We start from the raw sequence: 15,553 nt of genomic DNA, 5'->3' as shown, positions 1-15,553 counted from the left end.
AGTATAGATTTAAGTGTCAGGAAGTTGTTTCTAAAAGTATTTGTATGGAGTGTAAACATGTATGGAAGTGAAACATGGGTGATAACTAGTTTGGACAAGAAGAGAATAGAAGCTTTCGAAATGTGGTGCTACAGAAGAATGCTGAAGATTAGATGGGTAGATCATATAACTAATGAGGAGGTATTGAATAGGATTGGGGAGAAGAGAAGTTTGTAGTACAACTTGACTAGAAGAAGGACTGCTTTCAATGGTTATACAGAGTACAGTCACCCACAATGCGACAATCTTCCAAAGAGGAAGAACCATGAGCCTTAACCCATAAGTGAATATTAGAATCAGAATTTATCTTCAGACGTCTACGACAAGTCAAAGTTAAACTCGCATGTGGCATAAGATAAGAACCCTCACCCGAGATAATAATCTCAGATACAGGTATAGTACGGTAAGCCAAAATTTCACGAGTTTCAAAGGACTCCAAACCAGGTCTACCTGCATTGTTACATGCAACAAAAGCAACAGTAATCCAACCATTACCAAGACCTGGACCTGTTCTGAAGCATCAAGGAATCACCAATTTAGTATTGGATGGCAGTGTGGAGGGTTAAAATCGTAGAGGGAGACCAATGGTTGCATACACTAAACAGATACAGAAAGATGTAGGTTGCAGTAGGTACTGGGAGATGAAGAAGCTTGTACAGGATAGAGTAGCATGGAGAGCTGCATCAAACCAGTCTCAGGACTGAAGACCTGCAAGAATACTAACACACTCTCAATTTGAATTTTGAAAGGGTCAACTTACAGAATAGAATTAAAAAATCAGATTATACAAAATTTAAATGATTTACTTTAGATTTGGTAAAATCTGCAACATGTCAAAATATTTGAATGTGTAGTGCACATTATTTTCCTGAAGTGACCAAAGTATTATGATGATATCAGATACCAACTGGTTGCACCTATCTCACAAAAAGAATGCATGGGGATGCATCAATCACACAGCTGTGTGATAGCCCCACATTTAATGGAACAACTCGTGTAAGACTGGGTGTACTGCTGAAAGAGTTACACAGTCTTCACCTTAGTATGAGGGACATTCCCAGTGATGTTGATGTCATCCTCAATTGTGTAATTGAGTTTATGGTTCAAACGGTTGCCAGCACATCCTATAATTCATAAACTGATCTTCTTTATCAAGATCTTTCCACAGCGAGTCTAAATCACAGGTGACATCATAGAGAGCTGTACGTGGCTTGAAAGTCAGTTTCTTGGTATTCACTACCCAGTGACTTCTGTGCTAGTTCAGATACCCCTACAGTGACTAATCTCTAGCAGAAGGATCTTCTTGGTCTTTTTGACACTCTGATTACCAGTAACAACCTTAATTTTCCCTTGTCTAGTCAAAGTGATCCTGAACAAATTGGGCTGACTTGACACTTGTGTCAATAGTCTCTAGATGCCTAACTCTGTTGGAGATGTCTATCTGCAGTCTCCAGAGCCCTAAACCTGCTGGAGAAAAACTAAACTAAAGCTGGCAGACTGGCAGCATCTCTCAAATCTCTTTTCAGAGTTGGCAAATTTGACTTCAATTGAGTTTTACCCTAGTCCAAGTCTTACTGCTGCCAATTGTAGCTCTCACCTGTTCTAATTCCTCCTATGTGACTGTCAAATCAGCTTTGAGTTTCAAGGTCATCTGTTCCTTCTCCCTGACCATGGAGTGACAAGTACAGCTTATACAGTGCTAAAGACTAGCCACATCTTGGTCCACACCACATCTTGGTCCAAGATAATTGTGTTACAGCAACCAACATGAGAAAAAAGTATAAGCACTCTTCATACTGTCAAGCATTTTTCACTACTCTGTGGTAATTTTTGAACTTGTCAGTTCTTGTGATTTTTTATTTTTTAATGTTCCAGACATATTATCAATAGTAGCTTATGCAGGAAAAAGTGATTATGTACTTTTAGTGGTTTAAATAAAAAATGACAGATTTATGATTCTTATGTGATATTACTGATTTAGCTAAATGATAGGGTAGTCATTATTTTTCAGCAAAAGATGTTTCTTGTGCATGATATAAACTGCAGTAGAAGAGACTGAGATTATGTTAAGCTGCACTGGCTATACAAGTATGTAGTGAACAAACATTATTCACTAACACAATTAGTTATTTATTATCCTCCAAACTGATGAAAATGTAATTCCTCTTACAAAATATCAGCTATTGCTAATTGCAGTACCTAGATTTGTTGTGTCTCAAACAGATTCTATTACCAATAATTGAAACTTAATTACTGTAAGCTCATGTTGAAGTAATGAGTTATGTAAAACAGAATGACTGCCACACCAACCAAGATGGATTACAAAATTATTGGGCATGCAAAACCCAAGTTGCACTTTCTCATCTTACTTCCTGAGCTGTGGACCAACGCAATCATCTGGCATACAACATTAATACTAACCTCAGAGTTTTTGCCGATGATGCAATATTCTATAACAATATAGTATCTGGAAAAAACTGCACAATTATTAGGGCAGATAGTGATAGTATTTCATAGTGATCAAAGATTGGCAACTGCTTCAAACATTCAGTAATATACAATTTTGCATTTCAAAAAACAAAAAATGCTGTATCCTACAACTACAATACCAATATGTCACAATTGGAATCGGCCAAGTAATACAAATATCTGACTGTGCCAATTTATGGGAATATTAAATGGACGATCACATAGCTGTGATATGTAAAGTATGTGGATGACTTGCTTGCAAAATATCTGATCTATCTAAGAACAAGTATATGGGACCTGTTTCAAATAGGGCTAAAAGGGATACAGTGGGACCCTTCTGCTGCTCTCCTGCAGATGGTTGTGACCTGTGTTTTATGTCACCTACTGAGCAAAGCTTTTCATTTGAGGTATCTATTATAAATTATGGTTAAAAGAGGGGCTAACTCAGACACAAATTCTGTATAGAATCTTAAAAGGATTCCATTGGGGCTTGGAGTTTTGTTTGTTCAACACTGAAAATTAAAAAAAAAATTCATACATATTATAAAAATGTATGTATGTATGTATGCATATGTTCCACATCTCCTCCTAAACCAATGGACCGATTTCAAACAAATTTACTACAGATATCACTTACTGTCTGGAAAGGGTCGCTGTGGGGATAAAAAACGCCCATCTACCAAAGTGGTGGAGTTGGGGGTGAAAATGAAGTGTAGTACACAACGTGCAAGTACCAGACTTTATTCATCCAGTATTTGAGAATGACTTGCCCCCCTTCTAACAGCCATGTACCGCAAGTCTCTAGAGGAACGGAGGGTTCCAAATGATTGGAAAAGAGCACAGATAGTCCCAGTCTTCAAGAAGGGTCGTCGAGCAGATGCGCAAAACTATAGACCTATATCTCTGACGTCGATCTGTTGTAGAATTTTAGAACATGTTTTTTGCTCGAGTATCATGTCGTTTTTGGAAACCCAGAATCTACTATGTAGGAATCAACATGGATTCCGGAAACAGCGATCGTGTGAGACCCAACTCGCTTTATTTGTTCATGAGACCCAGAAAATATTAGATACAGGCTCCCAGGTAGATGCTATTTTTCTTGACTTCCGGAAGGCGTTCGATACAGTTCCTCACTGTCGCCTGATAAACAAAGTAAGAGCCTACGGAATATCAGACCAGCTGTGTGGCTGGATTGAAGAGTTTTTAGCAAACAGAACACAGCATGTTGTTATCAATGGAGAGACGTCTACAGACGTTAAAGTAACCTCTGGCGTGCCACAGGGGAGTGTTATGGGACCATTGCTTTTCACAATATATATAAATGACCTAGTAGATAGTGTCGGAAGTTCCATGCGGCTTTTCGCGGATGATGCTGTAGTATACAGAGAAGTTGCAGCATTAGAAAATTGTAGCGAAATGCAGGAAGATCTGCAGCGGATAGGCACTTGGTGCAGGGAGTGGCAACTGACCCTTAACATAGACAAATGTAATGTATTGCGAATACATAGAAAGAAGGATCCTTTATTGTATGATTATATGATAGCGGAACAAACACTGGTAGCAGTTACTTCTGTAAAATATCTGGGAGTATGCGTGCGGAACGATTTGAAGTGGAATGATCATATAAAATTAACTGTTGGTAAGGCGGGTACCAGGTTGAGATTCATTGGGAGAGTGCTTAGAAAATGTAGTCCATCAACAAAGGAGGTGGCTTACAAAACACTCGTTCGACCTATACTTGAGTATTGCTCATCAGTGTGGGATCCGTACCAGATCGGTCTGACGAAGGAGATAGAGAAGATCCAAAGAAGAGCGGCGCATTTCGTCAAAGGGTTATTTGGTAACCGTGATAGCGTTACGGAGATGTTTAATAAACTCAAGTGGCAGACTCTGCAAGAGAGGCGCTCTGCATCACGGTGTAGCTTGCTCGCCAGGTTTCGAGAGGGTGCGTTTCTGGATGAGGTATCGAATATATTGCTTCCCCCTACTTATACCTCCCAAGGAGATCACGAATGTAAAATTAGAGAGATTAGAGCGCGCACGGAGGCTTTCAGACAGTCGTTCTTCCCGCGAACCATATGCGACTGGAACAGGAAAGGGAGGTAATGACAGTGGCACGTAAAGTGCCCTCCGCCACACACCGTTGGGTGGCTTACGGAGTATAAATGTAGATGTAGATGTAGACTTGCAGACTCGCAACACACTTTACACATAATTTCAAACATTTATAAAACTTTCTCTTGCTGAAAACCCCTACAAAATGTTCATGTAATAAAACTGCCTCATCATGCATGATATTTTAATTTATTACATCTTTACCACTAATTTTACATGCAACATTATGCACACAGTATTTACAGATACCAGTGAATGTATCTGCAAAATCATATTGTATGACAGATTGTTCAGGAGATATGACGTCATGAAGATTAAGTTGCATGTAAATGAAAGAGTATGGTGAAATTCGCTACAGAAACAGGTGAAATACATTTACAGATTTGTATAAATTATGTTACACACATGTGAAATATTTGTAATGTGCATGCTTTGGTAAAGTTGGAGGTAGAAAGCTCCTCCTAAGCAGCTGGCTCAATTTAAGACATTACTTATTAGGTGGAAAGACAGTGTGTGCTGGCAGGAACCAGCCTGCTATTGTGGTGGGGCTGATAACTAACTGATGGAGAGAGAGGTGTGGAGGAGGAGGAGGAAATGGACAGAGAAGTGGGGAGGAGGAGATAGACACAGGTGGCGGGAGGGGGGGGGGGGGGGGTTGAGGAAATGGTGGAGAGAGAGTGGGGGGGGGGGGGGGATGAGGAGATGGACTAACAGAAGACTGGAAAATAACCAGTTCTAATGTGTCATTGATCAAAACTCAATAGTGAAGAAGCAATAAATAAATGTTCAGTGTGATGTCTAACGCTTTGTTTACTGACAAAACTTTACATTTGATCATGATGGTGAGTGTACTGCACTATTTTCCTTTATTATATTTTCTAACATTTGTATTTTTGGACTTGTTTGGGTAAAAAGTATTATAGTCCATTTAAAATTAGTTGTGATTTTTGACAGTTCAATACAGGGTGAGTGAAGGGACGCGTAGTTGCCAGCATGTGCTGAGCATGTCACTAGGTTGTGATAATGCTGGGCCTACTCAGTGCAGAACCAGTCAGGCTTGCTTGTCTGCATACACAGCAAACCGCATAAGCTGGCTGACCTTCCATCTTTCTCAAACAACTTTAAAGAAATTATTCAGCAATAAACCTGATTCTTGTACAATGAACTGCCTATCATAACACTAATGGTCATAGTTATTGAGATATTTTGATATTAGGTAAACTACTGCAAGAAATTCTTAAAGTTTGCAGTGAAAAATAAGAGTCACTATGAATTTGCTTGTTATGTAATATGTGGCTGAATATCAAATATAGATAAGATATTGAGTTATTCTTTAAACTTGGAAAGCTCTCTCTCTCTTTCTCTCCAGAAAATGGAATGTATGTAAAGATCACACTGTCACAAACGCACGCACCAGCAAAAAGGCCAGAATCAAGTATTCATAAATCCCTCATATCTCATAAACAGTCTGAGATATCAAAACAAGATTTCGGCATACGACAGCATGCAAAGAGGAGAGTATTTTGTATTTTGATTAATATGTGAAACTTCCGTATCTACTACAATATTCAAGCAACAACATATTTTTTTCAGCAAAATAATGCAATTTTCACAGACCATTGATAGCTGTTGAAACAAGAATTGCTTTAGCTTTTGCAACAACATAAGTTACACGCCAATTTTTATACTGAGAGTGGGCTTTTTCATAAACTACTTACTTTTCTTGCCCTCAATTGCTAGTTTAATATTATACTGTTTCAGAATTCTGTTGCAACTACTTTTTCAGTTCCATTACAATCTTAATGATGCTCTGATGTGTTTTGGCAAAAGGAGCAGATTTTGACATACCAACATGGGAAATTATGTACTTCTCAAAAGTCATCACAGTCCTTCAAGAGTCCCTGTCATCAGCTACCTTCTTGGTATGGCTGACAACTCAAGATCACTTCTGTGGTGTAACATTTACGGTGACTTGCTTTGTCAGAATTTCAACTTCAATGAGCATAAATTTCTTGTTGCTTTTTGCCATTTCACCTACGCCAATATATTCCCAGTCAGATTTAAATGAGCAAGATATGGAGAAAGTTTGATTAAACTGTGCCCTTTAGCATTAGCCAGTTCATCAACCTGGTAGCTAGGAGTGTTTTGCTTGTACAGCACTACAAGTTCCATGAACTCTGCCTTACACATGCTACATTCAACTATATCCAGTGGAACATTTCTTTCCACCCAGAGCAAAATATCCGATTTCCTACACTGCATTTTGGAGCTTTATACAACGCAACAGAGTAGTATGTGCATTGTCCATTACTATTGTTAAATTTAGGGGAATGTTCTGCAGCAGAATATTAACTTTAAGCAGATGTAGGTCTTCTTGGATGACAAATTTTAATGCAAATCTTGCGTTCACATGTGCTGCGCTGTTGTTGTTAGTGCAATGCCAACACAAAACACTTGTTCTTCACAATACCTGATGGCTGCAGAACACTTCAAAGCCAGAAAATACAATGAGAGTTGACGAACACACATGAATCTAACGCACAACACCACGTGGTACCATATATCCATGGTATGGCAACAGTGGTGTTTTACCAACCGTATCGCTGGTGGCATGGTAGGGAAAGTCAATACATCATTGGTATTACCTGGCCAATGGTGTCACTTCCCCTCTGGTGAGCCACCGTCAAAAGTAGTAACTAATTTCAAATGCACTACATTTATCTGGATGAATGTCAGAAATGTCTCAAAACTACTAAAATCAGCAGGTAGAATTTACTTGAGCAGCAGTTTCACAGTTTCTAAAATTATTGTGTAATTATACTAGTGGTGTGCAGTATTTGTAACTCTATCATTCCATTTTGAGAAGTGTTGCCACTCTGTACAGTTTGAGAATGTAACAACTGCTGAAGACAATACTTTTTCAAACTAGATGACAGAAAATGTATGCTTCCTTCCTGACCAATGAATATTTTTTTGTGTGTCAGTATATGAAGCGAGCACCTTCAGCACAACATGGCTGTGAAAAGCTAGTTTGTGTGAAGGAAAATGCACAATTTCCTGAGGGCAGTATGATAACCAAATTAATCTAAGTTATTTAGCTATTACTAAAGCCACATTTTTCACGTGCTCAGACGTGTAATGCCAGAACAGGCTAAACCTTCAATTTAGTTAGAATCAAAGACAGTTGTTTACAGAGGTGCATGCATGGGAATTATGTAGGCCTAATGACCAAGATGCCTGTACCCTGAATTCTACAAGGTGTAGGAATGAGTTCCTTCTCTTATCTCCACCCCCTCCCCAGCCACCCTTTCCTACATGGATGTGTCTCACTACTACTGTTCTAACTTTAACTATACACTGTCAGCAAATCAGACTGTACTTTGGTGAATTTTCTAAATAACTTCTTATAGCTGTGTTATGGGATACAGCAATAAAATGTGACAAAGTACCACTGTGAAGAGCAAATAAATGTAGCAACTTTTAACAAATGACATCAGTTGCCTTCCTTTTTCTTACAGATCATCTATAATACAGAGGATGGAGACACAAATGAATTACTGGGAATGGTTTTCTTTGTTCAATGATGTAAAGTCATCTGAAAACGTATGGAAAATGAAATGCAAACAATTCTCTTGATGTGTGTTAACCACAATTTTATTGTCTGCTCCTTTGTCAAGCTGACAATGAGGATATTAGTGAGTGTGTCAATACCTGTTGCTTTGGACAAAATAAGAAATTGTTGTCTTCTTATAGTATGGAAATAATGATTTATTTATAACAGAATACAGTTTCAACAGTTAGTTCATTATTACAACACAAAAAGTTCAATATATAATTGTGACAAAAATTTATAAACACTACTATGTACCAAAACCTTTATATACAAAAGTTTTTTTTTTTTCATAAGTAAATTTGGACACACTTTAATAGTTAACACGAATGCAAAGTCTCATAGTAATTGACTTAACAATTATTTACTCGTTGAACTGATTTGCATAACATCATTTGTTGTGTCGAGTGAAACAAAAGAAGCACACATTAAAATCAGCAACTGCCTCTGTTGTCGTTGTATTAAGCATAGTTTTTGGTTCATATGTGGAAAAAAAATTATTATATAAAGACCAGCAAAAACAACACATACAACTTCAATAAAAAAGTTTGTGCAAACAACACTTGCCAAATATAAGGCCTGTGCTGCCTTTGGTTAATAAGAACTTCAAATGGAAATGTATCTGTTGTAGAGCTAACACAGTATGGCATTCCATATTAAATGTCCATTTGACCCTGCTGTTAAAGACAGCATATCCATAAAGTAACAGAATATTATTGTGGGGTACACTTTTGAAAACTAGCAGATTCCGTCTAACTATATAATAAAGGGTTGTCCACATATAACATAAGGAGACTACTGTGGTTCCGTATATAACCAAAAATATTATATTAATTATTAGTTGCCTAAAATGAGAAGCAAGTACTAACAACAACAAACACAGCCATATTCTGTGGCACAAAAAACATAGTACCATATAGGAAATTAAGTGTTCCATTGGAGTACATTTTTTCCATTTTGTTGGCTTCATCCAAAGCTACTCATACACAGTCAATGGAAGAATAAAGACACTAATTGGATAAATATAATCATAATCTACAAACAACATTCACTGTGCTTAATTTGAATAATATGTGTATAGGTTCCAGTTTCACGTAGGCTAGCTTGCACTCTGACAAACTGTTGTTCATTTTTGTTACTCTAACCCCTATTTGGATTAGAGCAAAAGCTTCCTGCTCAAAGCTCATCACTTTACAGTCATTAAGAATAACAAGTATGCTTTGCTTATAAGTTGTGTTACATTTATATAAAATACTTTTTTTTTCAAATTGCACAAAAGTGCCACATATTAGTACCAGCTTTAACTGTCCATGTGGAAAACATATAGAGAAGACAATGTCACCAGAAACTACCTGGACTAATGATAGGTAAAACTTCTGTGTCATATGGCAGGAAACAACACTGTTTTTCCAGTTACACTGCATAAACTCTACAGATAAATAGGTCATTATGTTTGTATAAAACCAAGCTCATACATTAGTACATCAACATTTCTCACATATATTTATTTTCTGTAAAAAGCACCTATTTTGCAATTATGTACCAATAATGATTTAAATATAATTTCAACTTAAAGTACAAGCAGGAACACCTAATGTTTCATATTTCCTTTTGTGTTTTGAAACAACAACAAATTTTTGAAGAAGTGTGGAAGTACACTCATATTTATCATTACTTAATATGCAGATTCCATGAAATTTCAGTCTAGGTAATGCAACAAACCAAAATCAGCAACAGGATGCACTAAATTTTTACTGACCATGAGATAAAGCTTTAAAAGTTTAAGGTATTAACTACAACATTATTGTTATACACAATTCCTAAAGTCTCCAAAAAATAACATAGGGTTTCTATGACACCAAATATATATTTGTAAACTCTCTAATTACTTCTACATTGAAATATTAAGAAAAAAATAATGATTTTATGATTTAAATATGTGAAATAAAATTTGTAATGCAAGGATAACATAAAGGAAAATTTAATATAATATATTTCAATCAGTGACTCTCAACCAATAAAACTATCAGTACTATCTGACTGAAGACAAACATTATAAGAAAGGGAAATTTGTATTCCAGTACTACAAGCGGAACCCACAACTTGCATAACATTATTAGCAGTACTCTAGTAACATCTCCAAATATACAATATTTTCTTATTTCTAAAACATTTGTCTTCAAATTGAATGAAACAATCAGAAACACACTTCAAATGCACTTCATTTTTTATTGAACTACCAGGATAGGTTATATGAGCAATCTACAAAATAATATATACAAACCAGCTTTCACTGCAGTCAGGAAAAGATATTCAGAATTGCAATTTTTTGCTTTTGTTATTTAGCATTCACAAACTGTTTGGACATGTTTAAATAAATGCTTGTTTCATGCTGCAGCAGATAAGTGATCAGCAGCATTGAACTTCTATTAGTTGTGATAAACTTCCATAAAGGTATTGATTTCATGTTTCAGTGGGATAGATCAACACTCAGTGCAATGGATCCTTCTCAAAATTCACTTCCTTAAATCATACATGCTTCAAAACTTATGGTGCTGCTCCACATATTAAAACTATGGGTCTCTTAGGTACTGATATTAAAGCAATACCAAGAAATATACCTGTAGTGACAATATTACAGTACATCCTGTATCAGGACAAATATTCTGTGTTGCATGCATTTATACAAAGTAAATTTCAAGAATTATGCAAGTATTTTGTTGAGCTTAAAACAGCAAATCTGTCTCCTACTGAGAATGTGGTGAATCACAGATAGTGTAAATACATATTCAGTTCCAATATCTTTGGTATAGATAAACTTGCATCCATTCACAGCATGGATTGCATTTGAAGGATCAGGGGTGTATCTACAACACCACAATCAAGACAGGGTATAGATAAACTTGCATCCATTCACAGCATGGATTGCATTTGAAGGATCAGGGATGTATCTACAACACCACAATCAAGACACAGAAAAGAGGTTATACATATAATTTCTGTTGTTTTGGGGACAGGTGTCACTCTCCACACATAAAACATTTCACGCACTACAAAAATGATCACCTGTTCGAGTAAATTCACTGTACATCAATGTCATTTATTTCTCAACAAGTGCTATGGCTGAATGATATATTTATAGATGTCACTGAACTTACTCCAACATTAACAAACTCCCTGACACAAATATTGAAAGCTGATGAGGAAACTGTTGTGATGTCAAACGAATGTGTTACTGGGTAAGTATGAATACAATATTCCTTACTTCATGTTAAACATTCTGTTAGCTTTAGTAAACAATATAATATGGTGCATACTTTAAAACATTCCAATGCCATCTTGTTCAGCATTGCCAGATTTTTCAAAGAACATGTAATCCTGAAACAGAATTATGAACAGTAGATAAATTTTTTTTCCCCAAAACTATATGGAACAATAGCATTTTATTGTTTTTCATTATTTTACAAAAAGTTAGGAAAATAGTTGAAATTAAATACTTTCGATACATTTATGGTGGAGTGAGATTACAACAACACAAGCAAGATTACAACACACAGATCAAGGACTCGCACTATATTCATATCTCATAATATATGAAGGAACTTGGTTGGGTGAAAGTGGAGAAACCAACAATTTTCCTGTAGTCAGAATATATTTTAAATCCTCTTTTCTTTTTTTAATTGTTTATGTTGGTACTGTACCTGCTGAATAATTATTCATCCTTAACTGCCAACTTTCTTTGCATACACATTTGTGTAAATCCCATTCATCCCTGTGATCATGGAATTGTGCCACTCCATTTGCCTGGCTAACCATTCACCCTGCATGATTGCCCCACATCTCTTTCCCCTCCATGCTGCCAAAATCAGTTCTTCTCTGTCCACATTTGTGTGCCTCGACAACTAGTCATAAACAGTCATTTTCACTCAAGACAGACTTGTGGAAGCTACTGCAGTTTTATTCTGTTGTGTGTCCATGCAACATTCATCAATCAGCTGTTGATGAGTGGTTCCTATTGTTTATTTTAGAAGGTACTGTTTGGTATGTTACAGTCCACTTTCAGATATGCATCAAGATAACGGACAAATGAAAATGAGGAAAGAGAACCACTTACCTACAGCTGGCTGGTATGTGGCACATAGAAATCAATAAAACTACAGAGGCTTTACTTGCTGTCGTGTTACTGTACTACTTCCACCTCATGTTCTATTGCATATAAAACAACAAAATACATAAATATACTCACTTGTGAACACTGTATCTTTTTTCAATGAACAAGGCATGTCACTAAATAAACAGTGAGTTTGTAACCTATTGTGCATTTTGATTACCCCATTGAAGTATATACCATAGGTCTCAAGACTTGAAGAATCCTAATAGCTGTTAAAACTAAGGAACATCTTCCACTTGCGTGTACCTTCAAACAATGGAAAATACAGGATGGAATAATGACAATATTCTGAAAAGGGTAGAGTGCTACTCACCATAAAGTGGAGATGTAGAGTTGCAGACAGGTACAACAAAAAAAACTGCCAAACAAGTAAGCTTTCAGCTAAGAGGGCTTCTTCCGAAGTACACAACACACACACACATAACACACACACACACACACACACACACACACACACACAGGACCATTGTCTTTGGTCACAAGAGACAGTGGTCATGTGTGTGCGTGTTTGTTTTGTCTGTCTTGTTTTAGGGCATGAAAACATGCCCATGTGAAAACTGTAGAACACGAAGACAAGGTGAGGAGTTACAAATGACTATACATTGATCCTAACCGACGGAAGAGAAGACAGCTAAAAACAGGGACATGGAGAAAGGTCTATAAAATACACCAAAGAGAAACGGAGGTCCAGGACTAAAAATTAAATTGCCTTCGCCATATTGCCGAGATGGATAAAAAGTAAAATGCGGTCAGCAGCCCATGTGTCACTCGCTAAAACAGTCAATAGCTCAGACAGCAAAAACAAACAAGAATGTAAGTGATTAACAAAAGGACATTCTGTCAGGAAATCGTGGAGCACCACAAGTTGAGAGCAATGTGGACAAAGCGGTGGGGGAGCACCACTCAGCTAATGGTGATGGCTAAAATGCCAATGCCCAATAAGCAACCTAGTTAAAATGATCTCCTCATGTTGAGAGGGCTGAGAGGAGGTTGTTCAAGGCACTGGGAGAGGCTTAATAACCTGGAGCATCACCAGTGGTGATGCCAAAGTGACACCACCTGCTGACAGATAGCAATACAGAGATGATCAGAGGGAATGTAAGAACTAGCGGGCTGAGGCATGAGGACTTTAGCCTTGGCAGCAGTGTCAGTGGCCTCATTTCCTGTCAGACCAACACGATCAGGAACCCACATAAACATCACAGTGGCTCTATCAAGAGTGAGCAAGTGACGGCTTTCCTGCACCTGTAGCACTAAGGGATGGATGGTGTACAGCACACACAGGCTCTGAAGGGCACTAAGAGAGTATGAGCTAATGACGCAATTGAAAAGCCTGTGTCAGTGGATGTACTGTGTGGCCTGATGCAGGGCGAAGAACTCTGCTGTAAATACTGAGCAGTGTTCTGAAAGCCAATACTGAAAAAAGTCGGCGCCAATGACGAAGGCACACCTGACACACAGTCAGGCCAAGAACCATCGGTGTACACAAAGGTACTATCGCAAAATTCCATGCAAAGGTCGTGAAACTGAAGGCGATAGAGCAAGGCTGGAGTAATGTCCTTAGGAAGTGAATGAAGGCCAAAGTGAACAAGGACCGCCACACGAAGCCAAGGAGGTGAAGGGTTCACATCCACTGGGATTCACACCCACAGTGAATGTTGCAAGCAGCATGAAGTTGAACTGCAGAGAAGAAAGAGCCAAAAGTGAACTCCGCGAGGTAACAGAGAAAAGGGATGTGCCCCATACTGGTGACCAAAGGAGTAATAGAAGGAGGAGGCATAGGATGGGTGGCCACACATGGCAGACAAACAGCATGCCTTCTACTGAGGAGAAAGTCACAGCAGTAGGTCAACGGCAGTTCGCCAGTTTCTGCATACATACTCTCAACCGGGCTAGTGTAAAATGCACCAGTGGCCAAATGGATGCCATGATGGTAGATAGTATTGAGAGACAGATGCACAGATAAATGAAGCACCTATAGTCTAGTTTCGAATGGACAAGGGACTGGTACAAACGGAGGAGGGTGGTTCGCTCTGCTTCCTAGAAAGTACCGTTGAGGACACTAGAACACTGAGGGACTGCAACAGTGGGCTGCCATGTAAGACACATGGGAGAACCATGTCCTATTGAGCAGGAGCTCCAGGAATTTCAGAGTTTCAACGACCGAAAGAGCAACAGGCTCAAGATGTAAAGACAGTGGTAGAAACCAAGTGCAACACCAGAAATTCATGCAAATGGTTTTGTCAGTGGAGAAATGAAAGCCATTGTCGATGCTCCAAGAGTAAAGATGATCAAGACATCGGTGAAGATTCTACTCAATGAGTCAAGCCTGTGGAGAACTGCAACAGATGGCAAAATCATCAACAAAAAGGGAGCTGGAGACACCTGATGGGAGACAGGCCATTATAGGGTTAATGGTAATAGCAAATGGTGATAGCAAAGAAGATGATGCTCAGGACGGAACCCTGAAGCACACTGTTTCCTGGATATATGTGTCCAACAAGGTAGAACCCACACATACTTTGAAAACTCAATCTTTTAAAAATTCCTTAAAGAAATGAGGCATGTGGCCTCGAAGCCCCACGTGTAGAGAATATGGAGGATACCAGTCTTCCAGCAGGTCTCGTAGGCTTTTTCCAAATCGAAAAACACAGCGACCAGCCACAGTCTGGGATTTCCACAGAAAACCATTCATGATATGGGTGTACAAAGTGACGAGATGGTCAACTGCAGAATGGCACATTCAAAATCCACACTGTGTAGTGGTTAATAAATTGCGAGACTTGGGCCAACATACCAACCGGGCGTGAATAATAAGTTTCATCACCTTGCAAATACAGCTGGTGAGAGAAATGGGGTGGTGGCTGGAAGAAAGGTGTTTGTCCTTACTGGGCTTAGGTATGGGTTTGACAGTGGCTTCACGCCATCTTCTGGCAAATGTGCCCTCTGCCCAGAGGCGCTTGTACATATGAAGCAGAAAGTGATTGCCTACAAGATAAAGGAGCTGCAACATTTGAGTGTGAAAATCATCTGGCCTTGGGTGGAGAATCGGGATGAAGTGAGAGCATTAACTAGCTCCCTCATAGTAATGGCAGCACTGCCCGAGCCTCTTCAGCTCATCTCCAATGGAGGAAGGCAGGGTGATAGTG

The 15,553-nt window shown here is 38.3% G+C and overlaps 1 protein-coding gene across 2 annotated transcripts in view; it reads right to left on the bottom strand.

The window, feature by feature from the left end:
• Nucleotides 1–8,402: 8,402 nt before the first annotated feature.
• Nucleotides 8,403–15,553, bottom strand: part of LOC126457615 (phospholipid scramblase 1) — a 160,187-nt gene continuing 153,036 nt past the window's right edge. The window contains exon 9 of one of the 2 annotated variants that reach the window (XM_050094071.1): nucleotides 8,403–11,611. The gene's annotated coding sequence lies outside the window, so the exon portion shown is untranslated. The remainder of the gene's footprint in view (nucleotides 11,612–15,553) is intronic. The other variant, XM_050094070.1, reaches the window with a different exon arrangement.

Source organism: Schistocerca serialis, chromosome 2 (genome assembly GCF_023864345.2).
Source record: "Schistocerca serialis cubense isolate TAMUIC-IGC-003099 chromosome 2, iqSchSeri2.2, whole genome shotgun sequence".
In the NCBI taxonomy this organism is placed as follows: Eukaryota; Metazoa; Arthropoda; class Insecta; order Orthoptera; family Acrididae; genus Schistocerca; species Schistocerca serialis.
Note: the sequence above shows the minus strand (reverse complement) of the source record. Positions and strands in the feature narration are given on the sequence as shown.